The sequence below is a fragment of the Mustela erminea genome, chromosome 19 (genome assembly GCF_009829155.1).
Source record: "Mustela erminea isolate mMusErm1 chromosome 19, mMusErm1.Pri, whole genome shotgun sequence".
NCBI lineage: Eukaryota > Metazoa > Chordata > Mammalia > Carnivora > Mustelidae > Mustela > Mustela erminea.
Window position 1 is genome coordinate 45,711,872 of NC_045632.1, and position 10,912 is coordinate 45,722,783.

General features: G+C 40.7%; 1 protein-coding gene across 1 annotated transcript in view; it reads left to right on the plus strand.

Moving 5' to 3' along the window:
* LOC116579026 (basic proline-rich protein-like) overlaps nt 1-10,912 on the plus strand; it is an 822,180-nt gene that overhangs the window by 636,573 nt on the left and 174,695 nt on the right. Inside the window, exon 6 of the mRNA XM_032323799.1 lies at nt 7,170-7,261. The gene's annotated coding sequence lies outside the window, so the exon portion shown is untranslated. The remainder of the gene's footprint in view (nt 1-7,169; nt 7,262-10,912) is intronic.

The window sequence follows — 10,912 nt, forward strand, 5'->3', positions numbered from 1 at the left end:
GTAACCCTGGGAGACATGGATCTTTCCCTCCCTTGGCAGAATCCCACCCAGAGGCAGGGGTGTTCTTGAGAATAAAGAGACAGGGACCAGGTAACACATGGGTGGGAGAGGGAGTTAATCTTGGAGCATAGCTGGCCACCCAGACATCCTAGAGATGAATTATAAATGCGGTGTCATTGAAGAGAGGCCATCATTGGGTTCATTATCAGTCCTTGCTGTAAAAAACACCACTCTCAAAGGTAGTGGCTCAAAACATGAAATATTTATTTTTTAGCTTACAGTTCCATGGGATGGCTGGAATGGCTGAACAGTTAGGGTAGCTCTGCTGGTCTGGACCAACTCAATTGATTTTTGTGGTCTGCTGGTGGCTTGGCTGGAGTTGGATGTTCTAGGGAGGGGGCATCTCCCTCACGTTTCTGGCAGTTGGCCAACTGGTTGTTGGTCTAAGAAGGCCTCCTCTGGGACTTCTTGTCTACACTCCATGTGGTCTCTCATCCTCCCACAGGCTAACCCAAGCCTTACCGTAGAGCAGCAGTGTCCAAGAGAGTGAAAGCAGAAGCTGCAAGACCCCTTGAGGCTGAGGCTCATATCACACAATCTCAATTCCACTACTTTGGAGGACTGGGGAAATGGACTCGTCCCCTTGATGGGAGGAGCTACAAGGAGGCTGTGGTTGTTTACAATCTAACACAGCTGGCAATCTCACCACTGATGTTCTGGGGTTGAATCTGCTTTGGTTGACTATGCCACGTTGGACCACTACTTTTTCTCATTGAGCTCCATTTTTATTTCTCATCACCTGAAAAATAAGAGACATGAATTAGATCATCTCTGAGGGCCCTCCTAGCTCTAAAAATTACATGATGATAAGAATTATAGGGGCACTTCAGTGGCTCAGATGGTTAGGCGTTGGCCTTCAGCTTAGGTTATGATCTCCAGATTCTGGGATTGAGCCCCACATCAGGCTCCTGGCTGGCTCAGCAGGGAGCCTGCTTCTCTCTCTCCTTCTTCTTCTCCCCCTGCTTGTGTGTTCTCTGTCTCTCTTTCAAACAAATAAATAAAACTTAAAAAAAAAAAAAAAGAGAGAGAATTGTAACTTAGCAACAAATATTGGGGATAATGTAGAGAAATTGGAAAACTTGTGTATTGTTGGTGGGAAGGTAAAATGCTACAGCCCCTATGGAAGACAATAGCAGGATGCCTGGCTGCCTCAGTCGGTAGAGCATATAACTCTTAATCTCAGGGTTGTGAGTTTGAGTCCCACGTTGGGGATAGAGATTTCTTTAAAATAAAATCTTAAAAAGAAGAAGAAGGAAAAGAAAACAGCTGAGGTTTCTTAAAAAAAATAAAAATAGAACTTCCATATGATCTGGGAATCCTACTTCTGGTTATTTATTGAAAAGAATTGAAATCAGGATCCTGAAAATATAGTAGCACTCCCATGTTCATTGCAGTACTATTCACAGTAGTCAAGATGTGGAAATAACATAAATGTCCTTTTATGGATGAATGGATAAAGAAAATGGTGTTTATACACACAATGGAACATTATTCAGTCTTAAAAAAATCTGTAGTATGCAGCAACATGGATAAATCTGGAAGAAGTCATGCTAAGTAAAATAAGCCAGTCACAGAAGGACAAATACTGCGTGACTCCACTTATATGAGGTGTCTAAAATAGTCAAACTCATAGGAGCAGAGAATATAATGGTAGTTGCCAGGAGGAATTGCAGATCAGTGGGTATAAAGTTTCACTCAGACAAGATGAATAAGTTCTAGAGATGCACTGTACAATATTATTACTGTAGATAACGATAAAATGTATTTATCGTATCCTTAAAATGTTGTTAAGAGAGATCTCATAGTAAATGGTCTTACCATAATAAAATGAAGACAAAAACAAATTATAGCTTTTATCTGTTGACTATATCATGTGTCAGCACAGTTATAAGTGCTTTATAGGTAATAGCTCATCACGTGTCATCCTCACAGCTACCCTAGAAGTCCCAATGTACAGAATAGGTAACTGAGGCACAAATTAGTTAACTAACTTGCCCCAGGTCACAGACGTAGTGTAGCAGAGCCAGAATATGAACACAGTTCCCTGACCCCAAAACCCAGGGTCTTCACTACTAAGCTGTGTGGCCTACCTGGAGCATCACAATTCTTATGTGAAATGTTGAATAACAACAGTGCATTAAAGCTTATTTGCCTTAAGACTGTCCCTTAATGTATTCCTGTGCTTTTAAAAGTTCTATTCCTGGGCACCTGGGTGGCTCAGCGGGTTAAGCCGCTGCCTTCGGCTCAGGTCATGATTCCAGGGTCCTGGGATCGAGTCCCCCATTGGGCTCTCCACTCAGCAGGGAACCTGCTTCCCTCTCACTCTCTCTCCCTGCCTCTTTGCCTACTTGTGATCTCTCTCCAAATAAATAAATAAAATCTTAAAAAAAAAAAAGTTCTTTTCCTGAAACTGAAGTGGTTGAACATAATTCTCCTCCCATCTTCCTTCTCTTATATCTTCATCCATCCATCCATCCATCCATCCACCCATCCATCCCTCCATTCCTTCATTCAATAGATATTTCTTTTTTTTTTTTTTAAAGATTTTATTTATTTATTTGAGAGAGAGACAGGGAGAGAGAGCATGAGTGAGGAGAAGGGCAGAGAGAGAAGCAGACTCCCCGTGGAGCTGGGAGCCCGATGCGGGACTCGATCCCAGGACTCCGAGATCATGACCTGAGCCGAAGGCAGTTGTCCAACCAACTGAGCCACCCAGGTGTCCCTCAATAGATATTTCTTAAAATCACATAATTGTGAGAATGTGTCATGACTAACAGTCACAATATCTTGGCACTTTGTGTTTTCACTCTTGCCTCAATTTCCTTTCCTCTGGCTTTTAGGTTAATAATATTATACCCATATCACAGATGGAGAAGTTAAATCATAAAAGTATCATAAGACTGTTTATGTTTATGCTAAGATAATTATCCAATTGCAGTTATGCTTTTAGCTAGACTATTGTCCCAGAAAACAGATTTCCTCTTTTGATATTTGGGTTGGTAATCAATACTTTATATTAAAATGATACTTTGTTTTATCTTTCATAGTATTTTTTAAGGCTTCATATGATTCCAAATTTAATGGTTCAAGATAGTTTATAATGAAAGCCTTCTTCTCTCTGTTACTCAGATGGCCCAATTCTCCTACCCACAGTCAATATTTTTTGGTTTATGAAGCTTTTCCGGAGCTATTTTATGCATTTATCAGCAAACACATACACATATACAATGTATGTGTATGTGGTTTCCCCTTTTAGTACCTAAATAGTAACGTATAACGTACTATTAGATAGTACCTAAATAGTAATGTACTATAATAGATTGTTAAGTTAAAAAAATCAATTTATACATAGTTCTATAAATTGATTTTTTTTAACTTAACAATCTATTTTGGAAATAATTTCTCAATCTTTTATGGATGCATAGTATTCAGTTATATAGTCTTAAATAATTTATATAAATAATTTTATATAGTCTTAAATATATAGTTATATAGTCTTAAATAATTTATTTAACCCTCCTGATGACACTTTCAGTTGTATCTAGCCTTTTGCTGTTCTATTTAATGCAGCAATTAATTATTTTTACATAAATCTTTTAACAAAATATGGGTATATCTGTTGCAGAAGTTTCTGAAGGAGAAATCAATAGGTTAAAAGTTAGGTGCACCTGTAACAAAGAACACATCTAGCACCTGTATCTTGGCTTCTAAATACCATTCTTCCCTTGAAGGAACAAGGGCTCCTTAGAAAATGGCCAGCTCTAGTACAGGAGCTGGGTAGGCATGAAATGAATCTAGGACATCTTTTGGTGCCAGAAAGTAAGGAAGTGCTAAAGAAGAATGGGGATAGAGCAAAAGGATGCCGAAGTCAGCTTGAATGAGTGTTCACTGACCAAGCATAAAGCAATTTGGTCATGATGATAAACAAGGATAGTAACCCAATACAACCTACTAAATCTGAGTCCATCCGATATAAATAGAATATGTCTGTAGTCACAAAATATCTCCCCAAAAGATACTAAATTATAAAGGGAAAAGCAGTAACTTGGCAGATACCACCATAACCAAGTGATCAAAATAACATTACCAGGGCGCCTGGGTGGCTCAGTGGGTTAAGCCTCTGCCTTTGGCTCGGGTCATGATTTCAGGGTCCTGGGATCGAGCCCCGCATTGGGCTATCTGCTCGGCAGGGAACCTGCTTTCTCCCAACCTCTGCCTGCCTCTCTTCCTACTTGTGATCTCTCTCTGTCAAATAAATAAATAAAATCTTTAAAAAATAATAACAACATTACCATTAGTGGGGCGAACCGACATCAGGTACATACTTCAGTGATACACTGGGGACACCTTACTTCTGTGCCAAAAATGCATATTTTCTCTCCAATTATGAGGAAACATAATGAGGGGTGTTCTACAAAATAACTGATCTTCAAAAATATCCTGGAAGACAAAAAAGACTGAAGAATTTGTCATGTTAAATGGGACTAAAGAGACATGACAACTAAGTACAACAAATGACTTTCGACTGGATTCTGGAAGAGGAAGAAAGTACTTTCTTTTACTATGAAGGACCTTTGTTGGAGAGTGGATAAACTTTGAATAAGATATAGGAGTTATATAATAGTATTGTGTGGACACTCATTTTCTGATTTTTTACAAGTTTTCGATGGTCAAATAATGGAATGTCTTTATAGAAAAGTTTCAGAGGAAATCATTTTGGAAATATAATATGTAAGTGTGTACATTTATAGATGCTTATAGATACACATATATACAAAGGAAAGAGAAAAGAGGAGGGGAGAAAGGAGAAAGAAATCGAGAATCATAGTGCACATCTTTTGAAACATTAACATTTTGAACAGTCTGGGTCATACCAAGAATTCTTTTCACTATTTTTGTGAGTTTTCCTGTAATTCTGAGATTTTTTAAGTTAAAAGAAATATATGTGCATTTGAAATTTTGATAGATTTTGTCAAATTGCCTGCCAGAGAAACTACAAATACTCTCTACCACCACCAGCAATGCACAAAAGTGGCACTTGATATTTACAAAATACACTCACATACTACAGCAGAAGGATTTATTACAACTCATATGAATAGGCAAAGGTATTTTCTCCATTTTACATAACTGAAGCTTCCAGCAGTGTAGACATAAGAGGAGTGGTTAAGAACACAAGGTTTTGAAATAATAATTATATGCTATTTCTCCCTAATCAGGCTGGCAAACATAAAGTTTGAAAATACTGAGCATTGGCAGGGATGTAAAGAAATGAAAACTCTTACAGTCTGTTAGAGGGAGTGTAATTTAGTGCAATCATTCTGTGGAGCGATTTGGCAATATTTAATACAGTTGAAGATGTGCACAGCCTGCAACCCAGCAATCCCATTTTGAGATATGTGTCCTGGAGAAACTCTTACACATACGCCACTGCATTCCCAGCTATGCAATTTGTGATAACAATGGGAGACAAACTGAATGCCCACCGAGAGGAGAACAGTTGAACACATTGTGGCCATTTCCTACAATTCTGTAATTAAAATACAAGTATTAGAACTATAGTTTTAACATAGGAAAAAACTCAAAAACATAATGTTGAGTAAGGAAAGCAAATTAGAGAAGCAGGTATACCCTCTCTATGCATATTTTGGAGTGCTGCATATGGCTTGTGAACATACGTATGTGTAAAAGGTGTGTGAAATCTTTTCCAGGAAGGAACAGCTTCAACGGAACGGTTATTTGGGGAAAGGAATTGAGAAGAACAGAGTGAAAATGTCTAAGAGGGAGATTCATCTGTATTTGCAGCACTTTATTGCCAAAACAAAAAGATAGAAATTAAATATGATAAAAATAGTATCATTTGTTAAATTCAGAGTACTAAGTCCATAGGTGTTTTTAGATAATCCTCTGCTTTTTTTGAGTGTGTGGAATACACCGTAGCAAAAGAAAAAAAGTAGGGAACAATGAACATGAGCCATGAGATTCAAAATCCTGGGTTCAAATCTCTAGCGCTTGCCTGTTGTATAATATTGGTTTGTTTCCTTAACATCTGTGGACTTCCATTTCTCCATGTGTAAAATGGGGAATAGCATTGCTTACACTGAAATGCGTGTTTCAAGACTGAGTGGGATGTATATAGAGCTCTACCAGTGCGCTAATAGCTGCTAAAAGCTAGCAGTTATTACTATATCCGGTAATTCTCAACCGGGGACAATTTTGCCTCCCCCACAGGGGACATTTGGCAGTGGCAATGTCTAGAGACGTGTCTGATTGCCACAACTAAGAGATACTAATGGCATCTAATAAGTAGAGGCCAGAGATGATGCTAAATAGCCTATGAGACACAGGATAGATCTCCCCACAGCAAAGAATTCTTTGGCACCAAATCTCAGTAGCGTTGAGGTTGAGAAATTCTGCTATATCAAAGTGGCCCAGAATTTGAACTGGACCTCCTGATTCCCAGTTGGGTGCTCTTGCCTCTACAACACATAGTGTCACAAGACCATAACCTTTGTGTTAAATGACTTGTGTAACTAGTGATGAGGATTTACCCTCTTTCTAGCCAATCAGCTTCCCATTGCGTAAACATATACTACTGAGCAGAATAATGGCCTGGCATATAAAAGGTCTTCATAAATATTTATTGAATGAATGAATGAACCAGTCAGTGAGTGAGGGCAACCTCTTCACTTGTGAAGGTCTAGTCACTATCCTTGGCATAATTTCTCTGAGTCCCCATTCATCTGAAATGAGGCTGTACTCAGTTTTCACTTCCACATATAAAGAGAAGTACCAAAAGACAAGTGAGTGAGAAGTTCTCAGAGCCTGGTAGCCCATATCAGAGAGGTCTTCAAACAACTATGAACTAATCTTCCAGTGGCCCTTGTCAAGACACATCTGGAATTTGCTGAGACACAGAACCCTTCAGCTTCAATTTACCATGGTCAGACAAAGTAAAGTGAAAAATTAACCTAAAGATGAAGAGCATAATTATGACACTTAAAGCTCATTTGATTCTAGCACAGCTTATGGAAAGTACTTATTATGTTAATGTAGCATCAGGAATAAATACAATTTCTTGCACCTGTTTACTCTTTGTTTTACCCCAGGCACTGATTTGGGGGAACCCAGACATTGAGGTTGTTCAGAGGACAACTATGAGTCCCTTCTGTCATCTTCTTCACCATTGATTTTAAAGACGGTAAGTACCATTTTCTTATGAACATTTGCCTTGGCAACACTGAAGCTCTCACCAGTTCCTTCAAAGGAGAGAAAATTTTTATAAATAATTGAGACATACTCTAATTTCTATTTTTGTGTGTATATATCCAACTGGACCTAACAGAGAGGAGTTTCCACAAATCATACAGTATAGTAAATGCAAAAGGCACAGTAACTAGTCTTTGCTTCTAGTCCTAACTTTTTACATTTAACCAGCTGAGTGACCTTGAGAAGGTTACTTAAGCCCTCAATTTCTTCATCTGTAAAATGAGAGGTTTGGCTGGATTATTTGGAAGGTATTTCTCTCAACATCTTAATATCACACCCTCAGGAAGATTGAAAGGCAGTGATTTAAAGCAATGACTTCCAAAATATGGTAGGTGATACATCTGCTTCTATCACTGGAGTGCTTGCTAAAAATGTACACTTTTCAAGTTCTATCCCAGACCTACCAAGTCAGAATCTCTGATGCTATCGAGCAGAAATTGGCCTTTTTAAGAAACTCCTCAGGTAAACTGGCTGCACAGTAATGTTTGAGAATCACTGTCCCAAACACTGTATAACCATCATTCTGTTTACGCGGGATGTGATGAGCTAGGTCTGGGCCAGGCAGCAACTGGCTAGAATCACTTGTATTCAAAAAAAAAATTAACAAGGTCAGCATCTGATGGCTGTTTTACCTTTTGTTTCTTGGCTCTGTACCTTCCCCCTTGGCTCAGTCCTCCCCTCAATACTTCATTGGCCAGATTTAGGTGTCTTGCATAGGCTCCTTGGCTCTCATCCCTTTGGCTGCAACTGAATGAGAGTAAAATCCTTTTGGAAATGACCACTGAAGGATAGCATCTCCTCTAGACTCTACTCAGAATATGATCTTGTTTGTGTGTGTCACTCCCAGAGATGTCAGAGTTATTGCCGCCTCATCTTACAGTGGCTTTGCCGTCCCTCTTTTGCTCTGGAGGGTCGGGCTTTGCTCCCAAGGATGATTGCACTCTGAAATGACTAAGGGAATGTAGATGGAGGTCAATCATGTTTGTGGAACCAAGATGGTAGGCTTCTAGAGAGAAGGGGCTGTGCCCGGAGATCCCAAATCAGATAGCACCAGACTGTGCTTAAAGCTCCGGACTGGGAATCAGAAAAGCATTCAGCTGTGCTGTAGTCTGGTTCAGTTGCCAGAACAGCATCCGTGGCATTTCAGGCTTTCTGGGTTGTGTGCCTAAACCCTCAAGGAGTCACAGGCAGCCCTGAAGAGACTTATATCTTAAAGGACAACTAAATCCTGGCTTTGAAATACAAACAGGGTCTCCCAGTACTGCCTGCAGAGACTTCCCACCAGGACCAGTCTAATTGCTCAGTGGGGTGACGGTTGTTCTTCTCCAGAGCTTCACCAGATACTATTTTCTGGCATCAAATAAAGGGAAGTGGAGCTTTAAGAACATAGTGTTCCTGCTGTCTGCTGTGGATCAGATATAAAACTCTCCTTCCAAATCACAGGCAAGGCATTGGCTGTGATGTGTCAGGTAAAGTACTAACAAGTGCTCCTTCGTGAGAGAAACATTCGCCCATAAAGAGCGTTCCAGACAACACCCACCGCTGGCCAGGGATGGATGTAGGCTTTATTTGATTTGGGGTTGATTTATTTGTTTGCCTTCCTTCTAGAACAGCATAAGTTGGATTTAATGTCTTGAATACTGAATCCAGTACTTCTAGGTTCACTGACTTGTTATTATTTAGCATTTATGAAGTATATGTCAATGCACTCAGTGCTTTACAATGACTCATAAACAGGCATGATCCTGGCTGTTGAGCATACATTTGCTACCAGTTGAATTACTGTCTAGGTGAAAATGATCACGGACAAATCTGGATAGCCTTTGCCCTGAAAACAACTATGTATCTGGGCTTCTCGTTGCATCTTAACACGAACAGAAGTGTGGTAGCTGCTGCTACCATTTTGATATCAGTGTCGAAATGCAGTAGATGCAACATATAGTTCCTGGCACTTGGGAAAAGCTTGGCAAACGTGGATGGAGGGATGGAGGGATGGATGGATGGATGGATGGATGGATGGATGGGGTGCTCTCTGCTCAGTGGACATATGTCATTTCCTATTTGTCCTTCCACCTAATGACTTTATTTTTGCATTTACAAACCTTGTGGTTATAGATCTGGTTGACTTGGAAGGGAACTGTTACTTACATGGCCTTTTGCAATGGAGATGAGATCAATATATCTATGATGTGGACAGAAACATAATGAGAAACAGATTACCCCAAATCATATGAACTTGTTAACAATATTATATCAATATCAATTTCTTGGTTTTAATTACATAAGATGTTGTCACTGGAGCAAGCAGAGTGAAGGGCACAGGGGAAATCTCTGTACTATTTTTCGTCTTCCTGTGAGTCTTTAATTCAAAAAAGAATCCATGAGCATCATCTACACATCCTTGTAGGCATCTCATTGCCCACACCTTCCATTCACTCGGCCCTCCACTAATAATAGCACGCCCAAGTGTGTCCATTCAGGACTTCCAAAAAAGCAGAAGCTAAAATAGAATTAGACATGTAAGAGATTGGGGGAAATGCCTGGGAAACATAGAGTGAGAGGGAGTCAGGCAGGAAGAACCTTCAAACTGCCAGGCAGTTCTAACACCTGTGAAAGGAGAGAGTGGGGGGGAGGGACCGGGGAGGAAGAGCCTCAGATCACAGGGAAAGATCAGAGAAAAATTTCACCCAAGCCAACGAGGAGTCCCTGAGCAAACTTAACTGTGAGAAGAGTCCCACCTGAGGAAGCGTGGCCCGTTTTCATACCTCCACCAAGTTTAGTCCTCACTGGAGCAGCCTGGAAGCAGCCCGGCCGGGGCCGAACATGGGGTGAATCCCGAGTTGTGGAGACTGTCAGTCAGCTGTGCTTCCAGAGCAGGTGATCTTAAAGGGAAAGCTGAGCCTTCACGGCTGCCATACTAGGCAATGTTTTTCTCTCAGTCCTCTGGCCTTTCTATCCAGTCCTTAGTGACCTTGACCCCTTGTCTCTCAGTGGAACACATGTTCTAACTCCCAAACCAGAGTGAACTCCACCGTCTGCTGCTTCTACATATATACTCCCTGCGTCTCCAGTGCAGTTTATAAAAAGCTGTAGAGCTGAGCCAACTAATTCACCATACCTATCATCCAACATCAGGGGGCCCTCGTTCCCCCAGTACTTTCCACTGTCCTTCTCCTGTTGACTCCCTGTCACACTGCTCACAGTGTTTATCGCAACCCTGTTGCACTTTGATCGAGTACTTCCTTGCTGCCCATGCTCTGGCTCTTTACCGGATGGCCTTGCCCCATGAGCTCCCTAAGGAGCTGTCGCCATCTCCACGTCTGTAGCTTTCTTCATCCTCTCCTCCTTTCTTTAAGTGTTGGAGGAAGAAAGGTCTCTCTCCTCCACTGCCTCATCTTGCCTTCCGTGACCTTTCACCTTGCCTGTCACCCCCTCATTCTCCAGCTGTCCTCTTCCTTTTGCTTCCAGGCCATGCTGCTCTCAGTTCTCTTCCTGTGTGACTCGATCCTTTCTGGCTTCTTATTGCCTCTAAATGTAAATGTTCCCCCAGGATTCTGCTTATCACTCTTGATTTGACTCTACA